The 13,803-nt window shown below is 40.1% G+C and overlaps 1 protein-coding gene across 1 annotated transcript in view; it reads right to left on the minus strand.

The window, feature by feature from the left end:
• The window catches only part of CAP2 (cyclase associated actin cytoskeleton regulatory protein 2), a 69,634-nt gene extending 60,741 nt beyond the window's left edge, over window positions 1–8,893 (minus strand). Inside the window, exon 1 of the mRNA XM_005525273.3 lies at window positions 8,725–8,893. The gene's annotated coding sequence lies outside the window, so the exon portion shown is untranslated. The remainder of the gene's footprint in view (window positions 1–8,724) is intronic.
• Between the last annotated feature and the right edge of the window lie 4,910 nt (window positions 8,894–13,803).

The following is a 13,803-nucleotide window of genomic DNA, read 5'->3' on the forward strand; positions in this document are numbered from 1 at the left end:
CTGATTTCGCCTGTGAAAGAAGCCAACTGTTTGATTACAAACTCAGTAATTTGAGTGCACACACCAGGAGTTTCACAAATGATCAGACTTGTAAAGTTCTACCCAATAAATGGCTTTCTGTAAGACACTAACAATACACATTGCAGTGTCAGATGTTCAGGGGAATAACCCAGCTCAAATACCTGAAGGATCTTTTTATGCAACACTTTTCTGCTACAACATATTCTTTTATTCACTATAGTCTTCACAGCTTTATTTTATTCTCATTAGATGGAAACTACAGTGTTGCTCTTCCAAAAGCAGGCATCACCAGCAATCGCAGAATAATATATTGTTAGAGTCTTTAAACACAAGTAGAAACCATTTTTACCCTAATATTAGGGATGTCAGGTTTCTATTCTTTTTATGTAGAACATTACACTAAATAATCGTCATGTTTACCCTATGTCTACTTTTTTATCTGAACATTTATATATTCATGAATGCATGGTATTTCCATATATATAATATATATATAAAATGTACATCATGCACATAAGAATACAGACAATTACACCTGTCATGTATGAATAAAGTACAAGAACACTTTTGTGATTACTGTACATAAAAGTGCAAATCAGTTGTATATATACTAATCTTACATTATCTTACATTTACACCTCGCTTTACCATTAAATGACACAGTGTTATCTACCTTACAAACAACACAGGAATTAATGTTACTGTTCTAAACATCCACTGAACAATAGCATGAAAACTCTCTTCATCCATTCTCAATCTAAACACTAACATCTTTGCTCATTTATTGGGATTTACATATTTGGCTCATATTATGACACACGTCAGCAATTTCTTGGCCTATTTGCAGCTGTTTGTCTGATTACTTTTTCCACACTGCACTCTGCATGGTCAAACAGATACCACAAAGCCACAGCTCCAAAGGAATCAGAACACAAACGACACAGCTTGACTCTGTGAAGATACTATCTGCCATGATACAGCATCAGAGCTTATATTATAAATAAATAATAAGATTGGTCTACTTACAGTGTCAAATTAAATCTCTGCACATTGAAGAAAAATAAAGAGGGTGTAAATATGTCTATGGCATGCTTCCACTCTCATAAAGCATGTTTTTACATCAAGACAGACTCCCTATCTCACCTGTTAGGATTTTAATTCAAGATTTGATCTTGAAGTGATTATCAGCGTTAATCATATATCTTTTCCCAGAGTTGATGCTGACCACCCATAAGGAATTAAAAATAACAATGCTTCAACTCCCATGTAATCCTTATCCAGTTGCTCTCTTGGTGGAGAAGTACACTGTCCTTCACTGAAAATAAGGTCACCTAAGAGTCGGGAAAGGTATTAACACAAATCTACTGACAAATCATTTAAACACCAACATTGGTAACTGTTTCTTGGGCACAAAATCAAGACAGACGATCCACAGCTCTTCCCTGTTTACTGTTAGTGGTATCTTTTTTGGGTGTGCTAATGGCATGTGGTAATACTACCATCTGTTGTTTCTTCCACAAAAGAAGTAAAGGAAAAACCAGGTAGAACAAAGCATGCTGAAACCCAAAAAGCAGATTTTTGTTTTATATACAAGCCTTAGAGATCACTGCTGTCCTCCCCAGCTGTCTCAAAGCACCATTTATCTATTGTCAAGGGAAAAAAAAAAACTTGTCTAGAAGTAGACTAGAATTTCCTGATAAACCGATACAAAACAGCAAACTTTAAGTCAAAACACACATGTACGATTCCTGTTACTATTGTATGTGACTTACAACAGAGGACAATATTGTTCCATCCTCAAGAAGAAACAAGTTGTAATGAATGCACACGGAAAAGTAGTACAGTAGCATAAGAGGGGAAAAACCCCCTATGATGACATATCAGGCATGTAAAAATGCGGGTTTTGCACAAAGGAATGGTGCTACCTTGTAAAGTATGAAATGATTCTCACAAACATCAGCAAGAAATAAAGTACAAAGTTCCACAGTTTGTTTTACTTCCTAGCACTCTATTAATTTGAAAGGAAAAGAAACGACTTATTAATTATTTGCTTTTCTCCCCTGCTCCCACCTAGTACCAGTCCTTCCAAATTAATCTAGCACCTGATAATTGATGCCAGGTCTCACTCACGTTCATCATCTGAGATCCTACATGACAGATCTGGATTTCCTCTCTATGCCAAAAATGGGCAGATGCCTAGAACAGTATATAGGCAGTAGTGTGGTATTTTAATTGTATTTACCATTGCTTCACTGCTTGGAAAATCACACTGGTCTTGGAAGTACAGTATCTTGCACATGTGCTTTCTCTCTTAATCTTTTAATAAACTGCTACCAAGATATGAAATAAAATACACAACCCCCCAGATTGCCAGCTGGTACTATCAGAGAGCCAGTCATGAACGTTTTATAGATCCAAAGCACTGTGTCCTCTGAGAGTTCCTCTGTACAATTTATGTCAACACATATCAAGGGAGGAGAAATGCATTCCTGAACATCCCCTCAAATTACAATAGCATCTTACAGCACTTAATTTCTGACAAAACCACAGACAGCCTAGGTCTAAAATGGCTCTTTTTCCTGTATCATCATTCAAACATCTATAAATGCAAGCTATGTTGAGCAGGCAGTCTCTTTGCCACCTTTGGCATGAGACCCAAATTCCTGTTGCACCCCATTCTTGTTCAGACAATACAAATCCACTGGGTTGGGGTGTTGGGAGTTGCTCATTCCCACACAGATCTCAGAAGCAGCTCAGTACTGGCTGAGTGGTAAGGAGGAGCACCTGAAATTCTGTGGGTTGCTATCATAAAAGATTCTGGGTGGACAATGCAAAGGGAACAGTGGTGAGAAGAAAGTATGTGTTGGTAGACCAATAAGGAACATTGCCTTGTATGGTTTGTATTATGTTTTCCATTAGCTGTAGGGAAGGAATGCAAACAGTCTTCTCAAACTGATGTCAATTTGGATTAAACCAGAAGACCTCTCAGTAAGGCCCTGTGTGAGAAGAATGACTTGAGTTTCAAATCAGTCTTTTTTATTGTTTTGCCCCTAGTTCTACTACAAGCTCATTCGGGAGCAATTCATCCTTAAGGATAGAGAATTATTTTATTTTTAAACCTAGTTAAAATAGATAGTTTTGTGTATCAAACAGTATTAGAATTTTAACTGGGTTTTTTTGTTAAGATGGACAGTTATACCTGAAATAGCCAAAAGACAAAAATGTCTGTATGACTTCTGCTTTTTGTGGATGGATGTGCCATTTTGACTATTAAGCTGATGTGAAGTCTTGGCTGATTCTAGTATACCAATCATAAAATATTTCTGTAGCTCAGTGTGTTAAACCCACTGATATGCTATGAATGAGTCCCTTATGGCTGTGCATGAGAATGTGCTACATCAATTATCCTGTGTGTGGACTTCTTTCTTTGGCATAGCCTCTGTGTTTTTAAAGGGCTACTTTTTATAAGTAAAAAAAATTGCATAGAAGAGGTAAAAGCAGGTTCATGTTGAACCTCTTCCATTTAACCCAAGTGTTTTCCTTTGGCCTTATGCTGTTGGTACCACAAAGCATGCTTTTCTGTTTGCATTTTGGCTCCTTCTCTGCTTCTCCCCCTCTCCTAGTGATCAGGCTGCTGTCTACAAAAACATGTTGAAAAAGAACAGAGACCTTTTTTCATCCCACTGTTCAGAAAAATTGTAAAACTTGCTTCATAAAACAATCTCTATTTTGACAAATACCCCTAAGACTGTTGATGCATTTTAGTTTTCTTATCACATCCCAGTTTAGTCCCATAATATAAGTGAGCAACTGCACACATCAAGCTGTATGTCTACAAGTCAGTGTAATAATAACATGGACTGCAGTTAGGCCTCTGATAACTTAATATGAATTTTCTAAAATATGTCATGTGCTCATGTATGTGCTTAGCATCTCCTGGAGTATCAGTTCACTTTCTAATTATCTGGAAGTTCTGTGAAGAGCTTCTATCCCTTGCTGAATAATTTTGACTGTCATGAATTTTGTGATCACAAAGAGCGAGTTCATTATTTAATGATATACTGAAGCAGTCAAGACTTGACAGTCTGTGTAAGCATGATTGACTTAAAATAACCAAGGCAACCCAGTTTCTAAGTACATTCTGCTATTCCTTTTATGCTCCCTTTTCATGTCACCACTGCTCATAGTCTTTTGTCTTGGGTTTTATTTTTTTCTCTCCCTCCAATGAAGTATATGAGTTTTAGTATCTCTCCAATCAACAGAAATGCAGTGTTCTTAGCCACCTCGTTTACTATATATTAGTGAGGGGCTCTTGATGTAATCAAGCATCCTAAAGGCCTTAAAAGCAATTTAATTACCTGTCACAAGTCCAATTACTGTATGTAAGCAGACTGCCTTGCTGAACTGAGAAAGTACTGCATGTAGGCATTGATTTTATTCAAGTGCTTCAGTTCAGTTCATAATAACTGAACAGTAAGATCCTTTATGCTATGGTTCCAAACAAATTGAATTTGAACTCTCTGAAAGGGTAAATTCCACAAAGTACAAATGTTTCAGTACTTCCAGGATGTGAAAGGAAAAAAACAAAGAAGTTAAAACTAAGTGAAAAGTATTGCAAGCTCTAAAAACAGAACCTGTAAAATTACTTCTGAAGAAAAGACAAGACAAGAGTTATTCAGTACCAAGGTTTGTAACAGTTTTGTTTGCTGCACTGGTGGCCTTTCACAAGGCTTCCACACCCTACTTCTCATGCATATCCATATTATCCTGAAGCCTGAATAGTTGGGCTTGATTTCAGCCTGGTTTGCAAGTGTTCCTGTTCTCACCAGAACATCCTGCTGCAATCTGTGTCTGATGGTCTCAGGCTCATCATGGCTGCTCCACTCAGCCTGCAGCTGGTGACTCTTCCTCCAGCATAACACCAGCCAGGAGGCCTTAAGCAAACTTTCTGCTATATGAGTCCTCCCTCTGCTCTGTATCTCAGTTGGGATCTTTACTGGTCGCAAAAACGTAAGGTCTTCATGCATCTCTCATTCTAAAATTCATCCTACTGACTTCGCAATACTGCTAGCATTGCAATTTGTGCCTCTGCTTCAGGATGAAATGGGCCATCAGCTACTAAAAAAGACCTTTCTATTTCCTGATATAACCTGGTTACTACTTAAGAGATCCTAAGCTTTAATAATACCCATGCAACTTGCACACATACAAGATCTCAGACATTTAACTATTTATCCCTCCTCTATTTCAGTGTGATGTCTTGCAAAACACAGAGAAATCAAACTGGACCTACACTAAAGGCTTGTAAAAACCTGAGGATGGCTGATGCTTTAGAGGACCCAGAGCTGTTAGGTGAATTAGTCTGCTCTTTCTAGATGATGACAGATTACACACAGAAATGTAAATGATTCTTTGCATTCCTTCCAAAGAGCAATTAATTAAATATTTAAACTAATACAAAACATAGCTTAAAGCTTAGGATCTGAGCAGATCTTACTGTAAAAAATGTGCCACTATTTAATTATGTAATTGAGCATTTCCCTATTTTTTATTTTTTTTTAATATAGCTACAAAAGCATTAAGGCTTTAATTCCAAGCATACTACTACTGGCATTTGGAATTCTACAAGCAACCTCTTTGGTTTGCTGCTGTCTGAAAAACTGTGGGTCAGACAAAGCAATTCCCATTAGCATATACTCAGGAAAGTAGTCTCAACGGGACCTTTTAAGTAACAAAAAGTCCCTGAAATTGACAGTCAGAATATCTTAAGTGCACAGGTGCAATTAAGACAGCAGTAGGCAGTATGTGTATAGACTAGTGGTGTCCATGCCATAAATGCCTTGCTAAATGGTGACAGAAGTCACAGAGGTTTAAGAAGCCCCAAACTCCCTACTCTTGATCAAGTATCTGAATCAGCATAATCGTTGCCATAGATGCAGCTGTGCTCATGCATGCTTTTGTCACTTCAGCATACAGTGCTTAGTAAAGGTGTTGCTATTCTGGTATAGCTCTTAGCAGAGACATTCTGAAGAAGAGCCGAGGCTTCAGAGTTTGAAGTATTTTGTATTATGTAAGCAACTGGAGTGGACTTTGTACCACATGAAAATGGCAAGTCCCCAATTGTCTCTGCTACTGCAAAAGATGCACTTGAAGTTTTAGAAAAAGGGATTATTTATATATAGCAGGGGTACTTCATCAAGCAAAATCATTTAACCAGTCCATAATAACACAGAAACATAACTACAAAAATGTATGCCTTATTTATCATAGATATTTCTTTGGTTTTGCCCCAATAAGCATGATAAGCAAAGAATGTTCTCTTTCATGTAGTCAGATGTTCCAGCAGCAACTGTTTGCAACAGAGTTTGCTGCTGTTGCACGTGATGTTAGAACTCGTGCAGAACCACTAAGAATATTCTTAAACGTATTTGGCAGTTCATCATTTCTATTCCTAGAGCTCAAACCAACTGCAACTTTATTGCCACTGACAGGCAATAAAGCATAGATTACCAGACTTCGTCCAGGTGATGTTGCAAACCAACCTGGAGCCTGAGAGCTGAATACAAGCTGTCTGTTTCCATCCCTCCATACTCACTCTATTTTTCCAGTACCTGCTAATTCAGATTACCATGAATTTTGGACCTGGGTGAATTTTAATTACTTTTTTTTATTTTAAACTTAGGGTTCCCAATGTATTTTGCATGGTTAATAAAAATTAAACAGTTGGATCAGAAAGTCTAATGATGGGAGGAAATTTAATTTAATCTTAGTACCCTTGCTTCTTATGGTATACTAAGAAGCATTTTTCTCCACTTAAGTTGGAGCCACAGCTGACAAAGAATAATGAAAACATGTCAGAGGTCGGTTCTACCATAATAGTAAATAATGCACATCCTCCTCATTTTTATTTAATTGAGAAAACATATTTTATTCATTAAGTTTGGAGTTGTGCCTGTCCACCTTCCACATCTGAGCAGCATTCAAGGGAGAAGACACAAAGGAATCATAGGAGTATTCAGAAGACTTGCATTTTTGTTAAGCCCAAGACCAAAAAGACCATATTGCAGTATGTGCCTGGCTTTGTTACAGAAGGTGGATCACCTTTGTTCTTGTGCAAACTTGCTCTAAATAGAGCCAGTGTTATGAAATCATGCTGCTGAAAATGCATAAAACCAGAAAAAAAGTTTATTATCATTTGCATAGTAAGTAATTAAAAGGAAATGTTAGGATAAAATTTGCATAAAAATTAGGATATCTGACTCACAGTAATGTCCTAAAAGGGCATATTTGAAAGTACTGTATTGAGTTATTCCATCTACCACTCTACTATTCTAAATAATTTTTAAAGTTATATTTCTGAAGTAGGACAAATTTTCTGATTACAATTTCACAAAACAATGAAACATGGTAGTCCATAAACCACTGCCACTTTTGCCTGGCTTCAAAACAAATCTGCAGGTTTATCCAACTCAGACCCCGTGCTAAACAGATACCTTCCAACTATTTCCTAATGGACTGGCCTCTGTGCAGGGTTTTTTTCCTAACATTTTCCATCACTCAGAAACAAACACATTTAGGTAAGGTATATAAAGAAAGCTTTCTTCCCCAGATGGTCTTTGTTTTTAAGACTGCCCCTACACATTACAAAATCTGAATGCCACTTGATAAAAATCCTCACAGTTGATGCTTTAATGCCAAGATACAAATCTACAGCAGTCCCCAAAGCAAGGGACAGATTGCACATTTTTAGGTGAGGTCACGACAAGTTCTCCTCGGCTTTGTGCTGGCTGCGTCTCTGGGGGAGTGCTCCTGATGTCAAGTTACCTCGGCTTCAAGGGTGTTCATTTCTGCCTTCCTCTTGCCCCCTCTGAAAGCTACCTTGTATTTGATGTATCCTTTATATATGTTTATGTAAAGGTATATACATGATGCCTTCAGGTCGCTCACCCTAAGATGCTATTTAACCCTTTCTTCTGGGCTAAACCTGCAGGCTCTTCTGCCACCTCCACCACACGCACACCTCCGGCTCCAAGGGCGGGGGGATCCAAGGGCTCGGTGCCCCGCTTCCCACCGGCACTACAGCCGCCTGCCTCAGAATTAGATCATCTTACGCTGATTAAGAGCGCTGATAAGAGAGTTCAAGACCGGCACCCCTTGACAGCCAGGTCTGCACAAAACAGCCGAGGGCATTTTTAATCACCCGGTCGGCTGCCGGGACCCGGGGCGGGGGCACAGCCGAAAGCGCTCCCGGCGTTGACGGGGGGCTCGGCCGAGGAGATCCAGCTTCGGCCCCAAAGAGGATCCCTCGCATGCCGTGGTATTTCGCTCGGGTCTCCCCTCTCCCAGCCCAGATTACTTCCTTCCCACTTATCACTCGGGGGAAGGGAGGGAGGCAGGGAGGGGGAGGTTTTCCGTGCGCAGCGCGGCGCAGGTGACAGGAGGGAAGTCGAGGGGCAGCGCGGGCCCCTGACCCAGATAGCTCTGCCCGCCCAAGGAATAACTCTGCCGCCCTGCCGCCCCCGACCGAGCCCGGAGTCGTGCCCTCAGCACTTTCCCCCTTCCCCAAGATGTCCGCTGCGGCTGCTCCTGCCGCCGCCACCGGCGGGAGCGCACCCGCGGCCCCGGCCGCGCCTGCCCGGGGCCAGGGGGGTCGGGCCGCTCCCGGCATCCCGCCCCTCCCGCCGCCGCCTGCTCTTGAGTTACCTGCTTTGATGACCCGCGTAGCCTTTTTTTTTTTCCCCCTCTCTGCAATGAAAATCCGCGGCCGGTCACTCGCTCCCCCCCTCCCTCGCCTCGCCGCTGCTCTCCTTCCTCCTCCTCTTCCTCCTCCTTCTCCTCCTCCTCCTCAGCGGGAGCCGGTGTCAGTCAGTCACATCAGCTGCCCGGGCAGGCAGGGAGAGCAATGCCCAGCAGCTTCCGGGAGTGCCAAATAAAGACAAGTCCAGAGAGGGAGAGAGACGGTGGCAGAGATGGAGAAAGAAAGCAAAAAGTGGGTGGAGTGTGAAAATGGAGAGAGAGGGAGAGGGAGAGGTGTCTCACGGCGGCGGCTGGGAATCTGCGGGGAAATAGCAGTGGTGGAGCATCACGGAGGAGCAGAGGAGAGCGCGGGCAACCCAGAGTGGAGGGCACCCATGGCCGCTGATACGGTGGCCCTGATTTTGCCCATCGGGCACGGCTTGAGAAGGTTGGAAGTGAGCACCCCGCAAAACATTGGCTTGGTCCACAGTGGGAAAGAAGAGTGGGCCCCGTGTGGAAACCATCAGACCCCTCATCTCACATGGCAGGGAAGGTCGAGGGCAGCCTCATGTACACCCGGATACTTCATTGCCTACTCTGGGCTGCACTAAATTGTGGCAGCCTGACCACAGCTGTAGCTGGGCCCACAGTGAGGCTGCTGCCTTCATTCAGTGTGGCCATGAAATTAGGACTTCCAGTGGGCAGACTCTTGTGCTTAAGGCCTCATTTGTTGGGCTCTCTGAGCTTCGCAGCAGCCTGTACGCCATGCTAAATGGAAGCGTGAGTGTTCTGCAATTGTGTGGTGCTTGTAACCCGACTGACGTTCACCTGAAATCCGCTTCATGTGCTCGTATCAAATGAGTTGGCTTTCTGCACAAAAGACTTGGAAGAAGACCACGAATTCACAGCCTCCAGAGAAACCGTTTTTTATTGAATGGAAAAAACCCCAAACCCATTACAGGTGGTAGTAAACAAGGACCACATATATTTTTCAAGTCAATATATTTTTCAAGTCAACTGTGCAAAAAACAGAAGCACATTTTTCTATCAAATATATAACTTATTTTAGAAGAATTTATGTTTCATTTCTGATGGTCTGACAACACCACTATAAAATACAGAACATAAGGATTTGTTTTAATTGTGCGTTAAATGTGGGCTGAGGAAAGTAATATTTTAACAAGAATGCCATGGTTAATAGCAGCTCACAGACCTCACATGCCTAAAGGCAGCGTTAAGCAAAAGCAAGCAGACTGCAAGGATCTGTCCAGGATCCAAACTCAGTAGCACAGACAATATAATTGGCATTGGAAATTGCAGAAAAATCACTGGCGCAGTTTCCTGTATGAAGTGAAATGAGCTAGTTCTCCTTGGCATGTACAAGCAGCCAGATGAAATCAACAGAACAACACATGTTTTATACCAGAGGATCTTGCCAAACCTTCCAAAAGGGCAAAGGTAGTATGAAACTGAAGACCTGATTGAAAAAATGCACAGAACAGAGAAACTACTCAAGAGAAACAAGAATCAAGTCCAGAAGAATCTCCTTCTGTAAGGAAAACCCAAAAGGATAAAGAAACAGTGAAACTACTACACTTACAGTAAATTTCCAGGTTTGTATTTTTTACAACTCAGAGGAAAAAAAAAATCTCAAGACTTGTGCAGTGTCAGCATGATAAGTTGAAAGTTTAGGATGATAAATGCAATAGAGTTTCTGTAGAATGTCAACTTAATTTGAGAAAATGTATTGTTAGTTAAGTGACGAATATAAGCTCTTATTGTAAGAGCTCAGTTGAGTACTTCACATCATCCTTTTACATAATGGGCATACAGAAATGAAGAAGAAACTATGAGGCATTTCTTTTCTGTGGAAAGTTTTATGAGGCTACCAGATGCCCTACATGTCTAAAACATGGCTGTAATCCATCTTTACTCCTGTCTTGTAGTGCTTTCTTCACAAAACAGTCAAGTTATTTCTTCTTATCCCAAGGAGAATTTTGGCAAACCTAAAAGGCTTAGTCTATGGTAAAAGGAGCAACAAGAAGTAATAAATTTAGTAAGAAGAGAAAAAGGAGATTCAGTAACTGTAAAGTGACCTTATAAAAGGCAGGAAACCCAATGGCAAGCAAAGATATAAGATGTAGTGCCTGAAAATGCTAGAGAAGAAAGCCTTGCGGTTTCTATAATAAATAAAGGTAATCTGAAAGGGCAGTTCTATTAAAGAACTTCATCATTTTCAATTCAATTCAATTCAATTCTTCTCTAAAGAGAAGAAGGAAATAAGAGATGTGCAAATTTTGGACTTTACAAAATATTGTATGTGCAAAAAAACTGACTAGATGACATGCATTTGTGCTCTCCTATCAGTAAGAGGGCTTGGACAGCATTAAAGAATAAGTTTTGAAAGTGGTATTGGAATTGGCATCAAGTGAAACACTGAGCAAGGAATGACTGGAATATCAGGCCTTGGGGCTGGCCACTTTGCCCTCAATCTAACAATACTTTCAGATATACTGAAAATACATTGATTCCTGTAGTTTAAACATTAACAGTTAAAGATTTTAATCTATGTACATTTTTAATGAGTACAGGGTCACCAACTTCCAGATGAAAACATTCCAAAAAAGACTTAAAATTGTAACTTAGGCCGAAATCCTCTTGAAATTTTGAGGAGCTCTTCGTAAGCAAGAGGTGTAGTAATAGCCATCTTGCAGAAGTTACCCAGTTAAAATGTAGCAGCTCATGGAGTGTAGTGGATTGGATTTAATATAACTTTATGATTCTTTTTTTCATTTTACTTACTAACTTTGCTGCTGTAGACAATCTGTGCCAAGGCTGGCATGTTTTATTCCCTTTTATAGAAGAGTGTATTTCTGAAGTTGTGCAGGAATCCCAAAGTACACATCAGAAGCTGTAGAGATAGGGTATCAAAATCTCTGTAGAATGACAGCATTGTAACCTACTTAGAAGAAAATACTCTGGTGCATCCTTTATTTGCATTCATGTTTTTTTCCACAGAAGAAGACTTAAAAATGTTAATTCTTACTTTCCTAGTAAGAAATTCTTACTTTCCATTTTCCTGTGTTGAAAATGGACTTTCAGTGTGTATGACTGTAAAATTTCTATGTCAATGAAAGTTGCACCTAGATGATTCATAGACGAGTCTAGAAAAACACAAATATTGTTGCTCATTGCTGTGATTTCATGCAGTCTATCTTTGCTGAGGCAATGCAGAAAATACGGATTAAAATTGCAGAAACACTGATGTGAAAACAAATTGGAACATTATGTAAAAATCTTGGTAGTGTGATTTGCTAGATCTACTTAAATAATATTGGAATACATTCAGATGTACATGGCAAGATGGCTTTTGCTTACCAAATCTGCTGTTTAATCTACAGAATTTAAAAAACAGCATATAGCTGATTAACAAAATGGATTCCTGAAGAGCCTTTTATGGTTATCTTGTACAGATCAAGTGTCAAAGCATGCAAGAAAAAATAAAGAGAAGATTCTGCCAGAGAAGTGGACTCAGCTTTTCCTCTTTCAAACTGGGGTGAAATCTGTCATCATTAAAACTGTTCACCTGTAAAATATGCAGGCACATTCAAATTACATTTAATTTCATAGCTGTCACTCTACTGCTTTTTTCTCTCTTCTCTGTATTCTTTTTATGCAGTAAGCTCTGGGGGTGTGGGCTCTCATAATTGTACATTAATTTGTTGCATGCTTCTTTTTAGACCTCACAACATAAAAAGTTAAGTAATAAGCATGTGCTTATCATTAAGTATGTGTGTAATGGCATCCCCATGTAGCAGAGCACTTAAGCATTCTCATTTAAGCTGTATTTAAACAGCTTGTCACATAGGGATGGGACTACTCACTTGTTTATAATTCAGTATACATTTAAGGGCTTTGCTGATTCCAAGGGGAAATCGTTCTGATCTCACAAATACTAGTCTTTGTGACTACTTTTATTAATGGTAGTTTTGTGGTTTAATTCAGTTCTGTAGAGGTTTTTGGGACAGCTCCTCAGTGGATTGGGCTTCATAAGGCCCAGTTCTTAGCATTCTGCTAAACATTTACATTGCCCTGTCTATTGATGATCATAGGATACAGGCTCACATTGTGTTTTTGCTAAACAACCTGTTTTATACACTACTGCATTTTGATATGGATACCAAGAGAAGTTTTGTGGTTTTTATTTAATTACATGCAGAAATTTGCAAGGAACTTTTAGTGAGGATGGTTTGACTGAGCAAATCTTCCAAGTATGTGAGTGTAGTGTTATTGTGCTACCTTGAACTCTCTTGCTGTGTATCAAACCTGTGGAAGCAGTAGTTGAAAGGAATAACAAAGTCTTACTCATTGGTCAGTGTTAGTTTTCCCATTTTAGAATCTTAGCATTTTTGTTTAAGCTTCCTGGTTCTGTTTTCACCTTCCTTTCAACCTGGGATGCAGAGGATTCTTTAGGAGAGACTGGCAGTGTTCTCTAGTGAGGTCCCAGTACAACTAAACAAAGCAAAGTACTGCTTCCAGCTTAGTAACTGAACACGCAGTTCGGCTTTGGTAGAGTTTCAGGACAACTTTACCATGATGCTGTTCCAAACCCAGAGGTGAGCAGCGAAGCATGTTAGTAAGATTATTGCAGCTAGTTAAATGTCCATGCTCCCACTCTAGTTTTTGCCAGTGCTTTCTAAACAATCTGTGTCAGAGGAAAATTGCAAGTGTACCCAAACACTGCCAGAAATCAAAACCAAATAAAGTGTTTCATGGTCATCTTCATGCCACAGCTTCTTTGACTCATGTGTCCCACCACGCCTGAAGCTCCAGTCACTTTCAGAATGTGCAGATGGGTCAGGTGTGGAAGTCTGGTGTTTTAATCTGTGTATTCTTCCGGCTGCATTTTTTTTCTTAGTAGGTGACATTTTTCCTTGTTGCCTGCTGCTGTGTTTCTTTCTTCACCATGTGTATGATGGCATCACTGTCATGATCAGAGCTTGTCAAGACTTGCTGTGTCTACATCATAAGTAAAATGTATCACTC

This window comes from Pseudopodoces humilis, chromosome 1 (genome assembly GCF_049639895.1).
Source record: "Pseudopodoces humilis isolate 2021_Gansu_Grassland_sample_001 chromosome 1, ASM4963989v1, whole genome shotgun sequence".
Taxonomy (NCBI): Eukaryota; Metazoa; Chordata; class Aves; order Passeriformes; family Paridae; genus Pseudopodoces; species Pseudopodoces humilis.